We start from the raw sequence: 11,905 nt of genomic DNA on the forward strand, positions 1-11,905 counted from the left end.
ATTGCGTTTAAAAATGAATTAAATCTTGTTATTAAAATAATTTACTTTACTGTGTAGAGACATTAGGTATATTTTTGGAAGCAGGAAAGATAAAAAAAGCAACCGCCTTGGCCGGGAATTGAACCACGGACCTCTGGAATACCGACCCAGTGTGCAGAACCACTACACCACGAAGGCACGCTAGGAAAGTGGGAGAAATACCTTATATACTCCCCTTTTTAAGGGGCGGCTGTGTTTTTTAGGAGACCCAGTTGGCAAATCCTCGCTGTGGAGAATCCTCATCCAACACCCTTTTAGTTCGGGCGCCAATTTAGAGTCATTAGGTTAATTGGGAGCAAGAAAGATGAAAAATAGTAACCGCCTTCGCCGGGAATCGAACCACGGACCTCTGGAATACCGGCCCAGTGTGCAGAACCACTACACCACGAAGGCACGCTAGGAAAGTGGGAGAGAAATATATTATAATAGTATATAACTCTTATTCAAAATTCAGGTATAATACTCACTGTACTGCTAAGTATTCTTTAATTCATTTCCATAACATCGCTTGAGTGGGCGTATGAGACGGAGAATACATTTCTAGAGTACCTATAAAATCTTGCATTTTTAAAATCTTAGCCAATGTGTCCATGCTTGAAAACTATAGTTTACTTCTACAGTCTACCATCGAACTATCGAACTAAAGAAATTTTCGAACTACCATCGAACTAAAAAAGTAATAATTTTCGTCTACCGTCGAACTAAAGTAGAATCTACCATCGAACTAAAGTAATTTTCGTCTACCATCGAACGGTCTAGTCTCCATCTTCATAATAACTATCAGAAATTTCGTTATACGAAATCTTTTTTGCTTTATCCGATTAATAAAGTAATCTTTTGGGCGTTTTTTTAAAGAAAACAGTTATTGCAGCAAGAGGGGGAGCGTACACCATTTATGATAGTCAGTTCCTGCATGAGTCTTTTGCTGACAACTTGCTGGTTGCTTTAAAGGAAACTCAAGCAATTTAGTTTCAAACGTACAAACATAACTTCTGGCAAACTGGAAACGATTTTATTAAGTTCTTTAGAATGTCCACCCCTATAGCTTCCCATATAGCAGAGAGTTTTTGAATATTTTGTTTGAATTAATAATTCTAATCTAATTCAGAGTGAGTGCTTTCAAACATTTCATGATTTTGTTACTGAACTGTATGTGATATAAGTGCAAAGAAAACGATGCTTAATAATAAAGTTAAAAAGACAAAAAAAAACGTGCAGGAGTGAATGCAAAATCGGGCTGGTAGACTGTGACCTCAGCGAGAGCGTAGAAAACCTTAAAAAAAAAAACCTTCTGTTTGACCGTTAAGATCGTTTGTGAACATTCAGATTTAATATATTTATAATAAACAAAAGTGAGAATTTAAAACAACAGGGCTCTCACGGTTACTGTTACAGTGAAAAGATTTACTGTTACAGTGAAGGCCAATTCCCGGTTTCTTCCGGCGCAAATTGACTAGCGGATTGAAAACTATAAATAGCATTTGAACGATGCACGTATGATGAAAATTCCTGGCGTAAAATATTTGCAAAGAAGAGCATTTTAAAGGGCCAGCGCGAACACAAGAGAGAAGAATAAAAAAAATTTATTGGAATTAAAGCTTTCAAAGTGCCCACCTTCGCAGATGATAATGCATTGCATGCGGGGGAAGGGGTTGTTGACGACAGATGGAATCTGTGTAACTTTACGTTTTATAAAGCATATTTCAATTCTTGTGGATTTGGTGTGTACACTTTAAATTTCAGATACTCCCAGAAGCAGAAATCCACCAGAGTAGATTCCAATAAAAGATTTCTTTTTCCCCTGTCCTATCTTATGTCGCCATTTGTCTTTTACAATGTTTTTCTTTGCAAATATTTTAAACCTGCAGTTGTAGTCATTCTTGTGCTGTTCCCACGCATTGTATCGCTTTTTAATGCGCCGAAAATTTGTGCAGGGAAAAAACTGTTGCTGCCATTCGAAAATTTTGAAATGTTTTCAGTGTAACCGTAACCATGAGAGCTCTGTTGCTTTAAATCATCACAATCTCGTGCGCATGCCTTCAAATAACAATATCTGAGATGTTTCAGTTGGCTAAGCTATGGTGCGCTAAGGGTTCAAATATTGGAGAAGTTTCTTTTTAATACCCTGTATATACCTAAATACCGTAGTTTCATTATTTAATGATACAGACGAGGAGTAATCAAAACTGAAGATGCACTGGAAATAATCATTATTCAATGGTTTATTGATTACCCATGGGAAAATTTGTGTGACTAAGTCACAATATGGTATTAAAAGGCATGTTCTCGGAAATCTAGTTTAAGATTCCTCAGGTACATGTGTTTTGTGATAAAAGTTTGCTTATATCTTGTAAAGTTATAAATCTGCCACTTAAAAAGCTTTCCACGGGTAAAATACACTGAAGTTAGCTTTTTAACTTTTAAACACAAAGCCCAATACTAAAGTTCTCCGAGCATGGCTGTTAGGACACATGTTATAGTTTATATTAAAAGATAAAAAAATTAAAGACAACACGCAAAGAAAAAAATAGGAGAATAAAAAAAAGTAAAGAAGCAATAAGAAATGCTCAGTTTATATCCTGACAGCTCTAGTAGTTTACCATTAAAAAGTTTAAAAAATAAAAAAATAAGCATTTATTAAACTAATAGCAACTTTAATTTAAAAATTGTTACGCATTAAAAAATATAAAAATTATAGGAGCAAAAGGTACCAATTGTATCTTAGTACGTAGGTTTCAGCATAACATCTGAAACAGTTTTAAAATAAGCATTATGATAAGCATACTAGTTTAAGAATCAATACCCAAGAAATTAAAGAGATCATAAATCTTATATTTCCAGCTGTTGAAAATCGCCAAAGCTAAATAGTAGAAAAAACAGGCAGTTTTGGTATTATTTTATCATTAATGAAAGTTGCATGGAGAAATCTGCACTTATTTACAAAAGAAAAGACATGCTAAATTTTCAAGACATGTCTATGCAGTTATTTCAGTGGATCGACTGCTCACGAGTCTTGCAACAAATATATAACTTCAAATGGCAATATCTCTATTTTGATAGGGTACCAAATACGTAAACTGAAATCAATAACACCTTGAAGAGATTTACTCAAAGATTTTTAAATAAAAAGAAAGGAAAAGAACAACAACCAAAAACAAAATTTGAAAGCTTTCAGATTTTATATTAAGCCTAACGGGTCTTGTTTAACGTTCGGTAAGTCCTCTTTGTTCATTAAATATCATGTTCTTCGCACTTAAACCACATAAAATTCAATTCAACAGAAGTATTACAAAATATTTAAAAACAGCATATCCTTAGAATTCCCGACAGACAGTCATGCGCACTTTAGATAAAAATATTTTTTTTCCGTACTGTGTTGCCATTGCGCTATTGCTCGCTTTGAAATCGTTGAGTTTGTTAATAAAACATTCGTCAAAAGTTTACAAAATATGCAATATATGATGAAAAAATATGAAATTTAAAATTCGGGCTTCCAGGTTCGGGTGGAAGATTACGTTATTCAAAATTGGATGACTCTAGGTACCACCGTTTTTTCACAGTGCGAGACGCATACGTGCAATGCAGATTCTTCATTATTTAATTTCTTTAAATATGATACAGGCGATAATATTTGGTGGCAATAGTTTGAAAAGTGATTCAACGCAAAATGTCATTTCGAGACTAACAGTTTTACTGGGCTAAAGAGCATTTGGCTAAAAATGAATTAAATATTCCTTGGCTTTTACACTTATCCAGAAAGAGAGAGTGGTAATTTCTTTGTTGATATTTTAATTGAAGCTTTATAAAACTGATAATTATACTATTATTTTTAGTCCAAAGGGGCTTTGTCCCTGAAGGACTATTGTTTCGTGAATCACTATAAATATCCGTTTCACTTTTCAAACTGTTGCTACCAAATGTTAGAGTCCTGCATTATACTTGAAGAAATTAAATAATGAAAAATCTGCATAAATGTATGTCTGTTTCTCGCATTGTGATAAAACAAAGGCACATAGAGCCATCGAATTTTGAATGACGTTATCCTCCTACGAATATAGGCATGTGGAATCAAAAATTTGAAATTTGGAATTTGTTTTATGATCGATTTCATATTTTGTAAAGTTTTAACGAATTTTTGATTCATAAACTGAACGATTTAAAAGCCAGCAATGGCAACACTCTACGGGAGGGGGGGAAAACCTTTTTATCTCAAGCTCGCGGAACTGTGTATCGGAAATTCTAAAGATATGCTCATTTTAAAATTATTTTGCGACATTGCTATTCAACTGAATTTCATGGTTTAATCCTTTCCTGCAGGCTACCTTTTAAAGGTCGAAGTTTTGATTTAAAAAAAAAAAAAAAAAAAGAAAAGAAAAGAAGAAGTTAGGCAGTCTAATTAGGTCGAGAGGAGTACACAAGTAAAATTTTGTGAAGATAGCATTTATTGTTTTAATTCTGTGGGTGTGCCCAAAGTGGCACGCTGATTGAATAGAGCTTCGAAAAGAGTGCTGAAACGAGCGTTGTTGTCAATGAGCTGACCGATGAGATGCGGAGAAACAAAGAATACAGACTCTCAGTTGTCCTAGATGATCGGTGAGCCCGGTGTGGTCACACCTAGGGTTCGCCGTTTGATTTTAGGCAAGATTTCACTGTAAAAATTTAAAACTAATATAGAATAAGAAGATTAGCACACAGCCAAAAAAATAACATAGAAATTTCTTTTCAAACAATTCCTTTTATACCCTAAAAGAAATCTGGAAGATTTCTTTGAAAAATGAGGGTCTTAAAAAACTAAACATGGCTAAAATATATGGACTGGTTTGTGTGGAGCTGCCATCTCCTATAAATAAAGAAGGTTCAGTGTAACCTATAGTAACCTATAAATCCTTTTTCATTCAATTTTTCAATGCGTACAGAAGGAAATTTTTAGGTGTGTCCAGACCGGACACACTGTGCCGCAAAGGGTTAAGGAACGGGGGGTAGGAAGGGAATTGTTGAATGGAATTTCAGGTATTTCGGTTTTTTTTTTTACCTTTTTAACGGGTGAGGGAAAGCCTTGGCATTCTAAATGTTATTACGCACGCCGTGTATGGCTCGGCGACAGCCTTTCACATTTGGTTTCGTTCGCCGTACTGCCACCATCGGCCTTGACGCCACCATCGGCCTTGACGCCGAAGTCACGTGGTCTAAGACTCAACCAGCTTTTCGACACCAAATTCTTAAAGAATGCCGCCCAGTCGGTATAGTGGTCAGGGACGCTGACTGCTATGCCGAAGGGCCTGGGTTCGAATCCCGGAGAAGGCATAGTTTGTTTGTAACTGTCCGTCCTTTCACTGTGCGGACACACTGTGTCGCAAAGGGTTAAGCGCAAAGAACATGATATTTAATAAATAAAGGTAAGACACAAAACATTAAAAAAACGCCCCGTTGGACGTAATTTAAAATTTGAAACATTTCGGTCTTTTTTTTTCTTCCCTTCTCCCCCCCCCGTTTTTTATTTCATATCTTAATACGGTACCCCTCCTCCCAATCTATTTTAAGCTCATTCAGATTTTCTCGAAGACATTCCTCAGACTAATTATGCCACACCGCTATATTAAACAGTCCGAAAATTGCTGATTCTCAAAATTTTCGTAAATCGAATTCCGTTTTAGAATATATATTCTATACCTACTTTTTTATGACTTCTAGTGCACATTGATATATTTAACATTAACATATAATCATTCCAAGCCTTTGCATGACATAAAATTAATATAAACGCAAAAGAAAAGGGAAGAGACTTGTAAGATGGAACGAGAATAGTTTCAATGCGTGATAATCGAGCAAATTTTTTTTTCGAATGTGATCGGAACATATAGCCATTCCTAAGAAGTTAAACTAACGACCATTAATCAAAGTGCAAGTACTTTTGCGTGATAATATAGCCGCACCCATGTCGGTCGCTGGTGTTTTTCTTCAAATCGTGTTTAAACACGCGCTGTTGGTAGAGGTGAAATGATATATCGCGTTATTTAAAATAAAAACGTATTATAGATCATCTGAATTTTCTCATTGAAAAATTAGTGTAAATGACAAAAAGCATAGTATTTCTAGAATGAAATGCTAAACCGCGTAATATTTTAAATATCTTCTTTTGACGAAAAACTTTTATAATGTATAAGATTACATTTTTGATGTGATGGCACGTACAATTTAAATGGTCAAGTAAATGCGGGGATTTGAGTGATATTTGGCGAAAATTATATATTATTAATAGCTAGTAAGAACCTGAGTTTTTGACGAACTGAATGAATGAAAATTGGAAACTTGCTACGGCATGAACTGCAAGTTAATGAGAATGAGAGAATTAAAATAGAGAGAATAAATCAAACTTTAAAGATGTATATGCAATTTAAGATAAGATTAAGCGAATTTAAATCATAAAAAAAATCAATAAAGATGTTGGGGTTTTAATTTTTTAATTTAATAGTTAAAAATTCTAAAAGGTTTCAGATTTTAGATTACGTCCAAAGGGCGTTTTTTTAACGTTTTGTGCGTTACCTTTATTTATTAAATTTCATGTTCTTTGCACTTAAACCATAAAATTCAGTTCAATAGCAAAGTCGCAAAATAATTTTAAACTGAGCATATCTCTAGAATTTTCGATACACAGTTCCGCTCGCTAGAGATAAAATGTTTTTTTTTTTTTTTTTTTTTTTCGTTGACTGTTGCCATTGCTCGCTTTTAAATCGTTAAGTTTGTTACTCAAAAATTCCTTAAAGTTGTAAAAATATGAAACAAATTCATAAAACAAATTCCACATTTCAAATTTGATCTACCAAATGCCCATATCCGTGGGAGGATTGCGTCATTCAAAATTCGATGACTCTATGTACCGTTGTTTTATCACAATGCGAGAAAAATACATACATTGATGCAGGTTTTTCATTAATTAATTTCTTCAAACATAAGGCAGGACTGTAACATTTGGTGACAACAGTTTGAAAAGTGAAACGGACATTTATAGTGATTCAATGCAAAATCGCAAAACGAAAACAATAGTTCTTCAGGGACAAAGCCACTTTGGACTAATAAACAATATTAAAAAAATCTGATATGTACACCACATGACTTCCTTGTACGGAATACTAAATTATACGCATTTTTTCTTGCATTTCATTTAAACATATTAGATTGAATTAAACCTACTTCGCCGACAGCGCATAAACCACAGTAGAATAAATGCATTCTTTAAAATTCACTTTGTTTACCATAGCGACACTCTGGGGCTAGGTTGACTTAACAGTATTATATTTCGTTCATATTATAAATGCACAAAATTTATATCATTTAAAGAAATATCTAATCGTTGCCACATGTTCTATTCAAATACTATAATAAAGCTAGAACGATGTACGAGAACGATGTTCGTATAAAAGAAATTAAGCAAACAAAACAAAAAAAGAAACAGTTTTTCACAGACGATTGAGTATTTCTCATTCAATTAATTCACTTTTCACTTCGAGACAAGGCAAAAATACATAAACTCAAAATATCTGTATTAAAAATTACGAAGTAAATCTTAAACACTTATTTCCTCGAAAAAATTCCAGAAAGGATTAAGCATGATTTAATTGGCAATAATAAATGAAGGCATTATTTTTGTGTTGCGAAGCTTAGTCTCTCTAGATTGGCAGCAAATTTACACTTCTGTTGTTTCAAATATAAACAAATATGTCCGCCATGTTATTTAAAACTTAACCGCACTTGAACAGCTTTTAAATTGTTGATAATTGTACAAATATTGCTTCCAGAATTACGAAAGGCATAAAAACTTTAACCGAAAGACAAAAAAAAAACATAATTCAATCATTTTTAAAGCAAAAAATGTACAATTTGCAAACATATAAGAGTAAAGAAACTGAGATTACTGAGCCGGGTAACAGAGTGGATATATATATAAATATATTTATATACGTTTGATGCGCCCGATTGCAACCAAAATACGAGGTGCACATCTACATGTTATAGCAATCCTATATACAAAATTTAAACGTTCTGAATCTACTCGTTTTTGAGTTATGCGAGGTACGTTCGCACACGCGTTCGTACGGACGCCACGAAAAATTCTATTCAGAATTCAATTTAAAGCAGTTTTATAATTTTTTTGGAGGTTTTATTCTGTCCTTACATACAGATATCACGGAAATACATCGTTAAATTGCATTTGAAAGAGGTCAAAATGGGATATTTTCGTTGAAATATGCTGCCTGAAACTTTTTGTGATTACAATACTTCCTTTTTACTTCGTACAAGGAAGTAAAAAATTAGCAAAGCTGATTGAATTATTTTATTGATTTATTTTACAACATATCTCTGAGCAAGTATGAGCAGTAAAGTTTGTAGAGACATTAGGATTTTTCGATTCTGGGAAACATGAAAAATGAGCAATGCTCTCGCCGGGGCTCGAACCACGGACCTGTTAAATACGCATTGAGCGTGCTGACCACTACACCACGAAGGCATGCTAAAAAGGCGGTAAAAATACCTTATATACTTCCCCATTTAAAGGGCCTTTGGGGATTAGGGTACCCAATCGCCAAATCCTGAAGGTGAAGAATCATCATCCACCACAATTTTTAGTTCGGGCGCCACTGTAGGGATATAAGGATTTGTTTAAAGCAGGAGATGTGAAAAATGAGCAACGCCCTAGCCGGGACTCGAAACACTGACCACTGACCTCTCATTCTATGCTATTATCACTAGGGTTTAAATATGCCCATGGTTTAAATTTTTTTGTGCAGATATAATCTTTCTTCAACGTTTGGAGCCCATTAATGGCCGAGTGTATAAAAACAAAGGCTCTTGGTGCAAATGCTTGTGAACGGGTTTGTGACTTAGGCATATTTTTGATTTTCCTCATATGTAACTTGAATCGCCATATTCAAATAACCAAAATCAAATCAGTCCATGTTAAATACTAATAATATTCAACATTTTATATATTAGATATCATATACGTGAGGTCCTTTTTCCTCATATTTAGAGACTCTTCTACAAAGACATCTCTTCTCTTAGGCAAATAGTCCTCATGTGCTTCCTTTTAATGAAATAATCGAAATCAAATTAGTCCATATTTAAATACTGATAATATTAATGTAATGTTAGATAATATTTATCATTTTATTGAGGGCTGTCAAGTATTTCTCTCGATTTATAAGGTATTTCTCTCGCCTTCCTAGCATGCCTTCGTAGTGTAGCGGTCAGAACGCTCGGCGCGTATTCAAGAGGCCCGTGGTTTGAATCCGGGGAAAGGCGTGCTCGTTTTTCATCTCTCCTGCTTCTATAATAGCTTAATGTCTCTACAATGGCGCCCCAACTAAGGGCTTTTTCCCATTCCCAGGATTTGGCTATTGGGTACCCTAATTCCCAGTCGCCCTTTAAAAGGGGAGTATATAAGTTATTTCTATCGCCTTCTTAGTAAGCCTTCGTAGTGTAGTGGTAATCAAGCGCGGCGCGTATTGGAGAGGTCCGTGATTCGAGTTCCAGCGAAGGCGTTGTTCATTTTTCATGTCTCTTGCTTCTAAAAAACCTAATGTCTCTACAGATTTAGGCGATGTCCCCAGTAGTATGGTCCCGATGCCCATAAATATATTTCCCAAACTTACTAGGATAAAAGGGAAAACTTTAAAGTTTATTCGGTCTCAAAGAAGTCTAATGCATCTATTTTATCCATATTTCTGGAGATAAAGGAAATATTTTTGATGAAAATGCGAATTTCTTTAAAGCTAACGAAGAAGACGTCAAGTATTCTTCAATACAGAAAGTCGAAAAGTGTAACCTAAATGTAGAATTAATCTTAAATTCCCCAGAATACGAATTCTGGAAGGGAAAAGTAACATACATAAACAACAAGGATGCTATATTACATTCTTTACAGAAAAATAAGAAAATTTAAAAAAAGAATCTCTAAATTTAAGAGTTCAAAACAGCACACTTGCAATAGGAAATTCCGGGCCAATTGGTGATCCATGTGTCAAAGAAATCGCAATCTTATCATGTGACATCTTAAACAGTGTATGTACTGGACAGAATGAAATTAATCTCTACAAAGTTTTGACTTTAAATGATTTTCCAGTTAAGGATTCGAAGAGTCTACTGGGGAAGGGGGAGAAAAATTCGCGAAATTTTGATATTCTGAACCTTGAAATATACATTTTTCAAGCGTCGGAGGTTTCTCGGATTGGACGTTTCGAATGTCGTGTGCTTATAAAGTTTCATTTAAATATATCTATCCGTTCTGGAGATATGTACACTTTTATATCATTGGTCGAGATCTGTGCAAATATCGCATGGTTGAGGTTTATTTGTGAATAATACCTACCTTCAAGAAATGCTGAAAACTTTGTAGGCGGACCAGTCTTACACAGATCTCGTGAGTAGGCAAGTTATTTCATCGATATCTCTCTGCAAATAGATGGACTGAGATGGGATTTCGTGTATATTCATAAAGGGCGAAAATGTATATATCTCAGCTGTTTATCTCTAGAACCAAACTTTGGAAGTTTGTGATTGCAGAGAATTGTAACATCACTTTGTGGTCTAACCGAAAATGCAGTTTATTAAAACTGACAAAATAATTTTGTTTTTTCGTAAAATGGTTATTCTCATTTTTGTTGTTTTTTTGGCTGATATGGCTGATTTGGTAGATACAGTGGACCTAGTTTCACAGTTGTAAACTGTATCTGTTTATAGTGGATACAGTTTCAATTTTCCTCGAATCCTGCGAATCTTGGAGAAAATCTTGATGTTCGAAATCTCAAACTCGAGCTCGAATCTCCCGGCTACTCCCCTTTATTCGGTCTCGTAGAACTGTAGCCTAAAAACACGTTAAATGTTTTAACTCAAAATATTTCTAGGATCAGTTTTACTGTCATTGTGTGCAGCCGCCCTAATCGGTATAGTAGTTAGCGACTGGAGTTGCCGTACCGATGGACCTGGGGTCGAATCTCGAAAAATGCATGTTTGCTTGTAAATCGATACTTAGTATTTTACATCTTAACTTTTGCATTTTAACCTTTTGCATTTTAACTGTATACGCACCAGCATTATGCTTTAATAATCCTGTTTGATTATATACTGTATCATGCATATGTAGGAAATTGTATGGTTTATTTATATTGTACGATATCGTAAGTACTGTAATGTATGACCTGTAGTCCCACTAGTCTCTAGATAAGGGTGGACGTGGTGCTGTTACCAATTAACCATAACGGTAAAGGGATGGTGCCCACGTCCTCCGTCACTAAACTAAACTAAGTGTATACTGTCTGTGCGGCATGCGGGCACTTAAAACACGGGCGACCTGAAAGGCTTCTCAAGTGGTTTATTGGTGGAGAAAGTGGAGTGAGAGACCCTCAGACCATAGCCTAGGATTTTTTCCATCAAATTTGGGGCGGAGCTATCGACCGCGATGGGACTATATATATATATACGACCGATAGCGAAATTATGTCATTCTTCCACTTCTATTCTACCTTTTATTCTACAGAAACAAACATCTATAGAGTTATAAGGCATTTTCCCCACCTTCTTAGCACGCCTTCGTGGTGTAGTGGTCAGCACGCTCGACGCGAATTCGAGAGGTCCGTGGTTCGAGTCCCGGCGAGAGCATTGCTCATTTTTCATCTCACCTGCTTACAAATAACCAAATGTCTCTACATTGGTGCCAGAACTAAAAGGATGGGAGTTGAGGATTCTCCACGCCAAGCATTTGGCGACACGGTTTCCTAATCCCCAGTCGCCCTTTAAAAGGGAGAGTATATAAGGTATTTCTCCCGCTTTCTTAGCATGCCTTCCTTGCGTAGTGGTCAGCAGGCTCGAC

At 35.3% G+C, this 11,905-nt stretch overlaps 1 non-coding gene across 1 annotated transcript; it reads left to right on the top strand.

Annotated features, from left to right (window-relative positions):
- The first annotated feature begins 11,621 nt into the window (after window positions 1-11,621).
- TRNAS-CGA (transfer RNA serine (anticodon CGA)) lies at window positions 11,622-11,694 on the top strand. Its single transcript has one exon. It is a non-coding gene; the product is annotated as a tRNA-Ser (tRNA).
- The last annotated feature ends 211 nt before the right edge of the window (window positions 11,695-11,905 follow it).

This window comes from Stegodyphus dumicola, chromosome 6, assembly GCF_044657685.1.
Source record: "Stegodyphus dumicola isolate Sdum_Otavi_A_Nest chromosome 6, ASM4465768v1".
NCBI classification, from domain to species: domain Eukaryota; kingdom Metazoa; phylum Arthropoda; class Arachnida; order Araneae; family Eresidae; genus Stegodyphus; species Stegodyphus dumicola.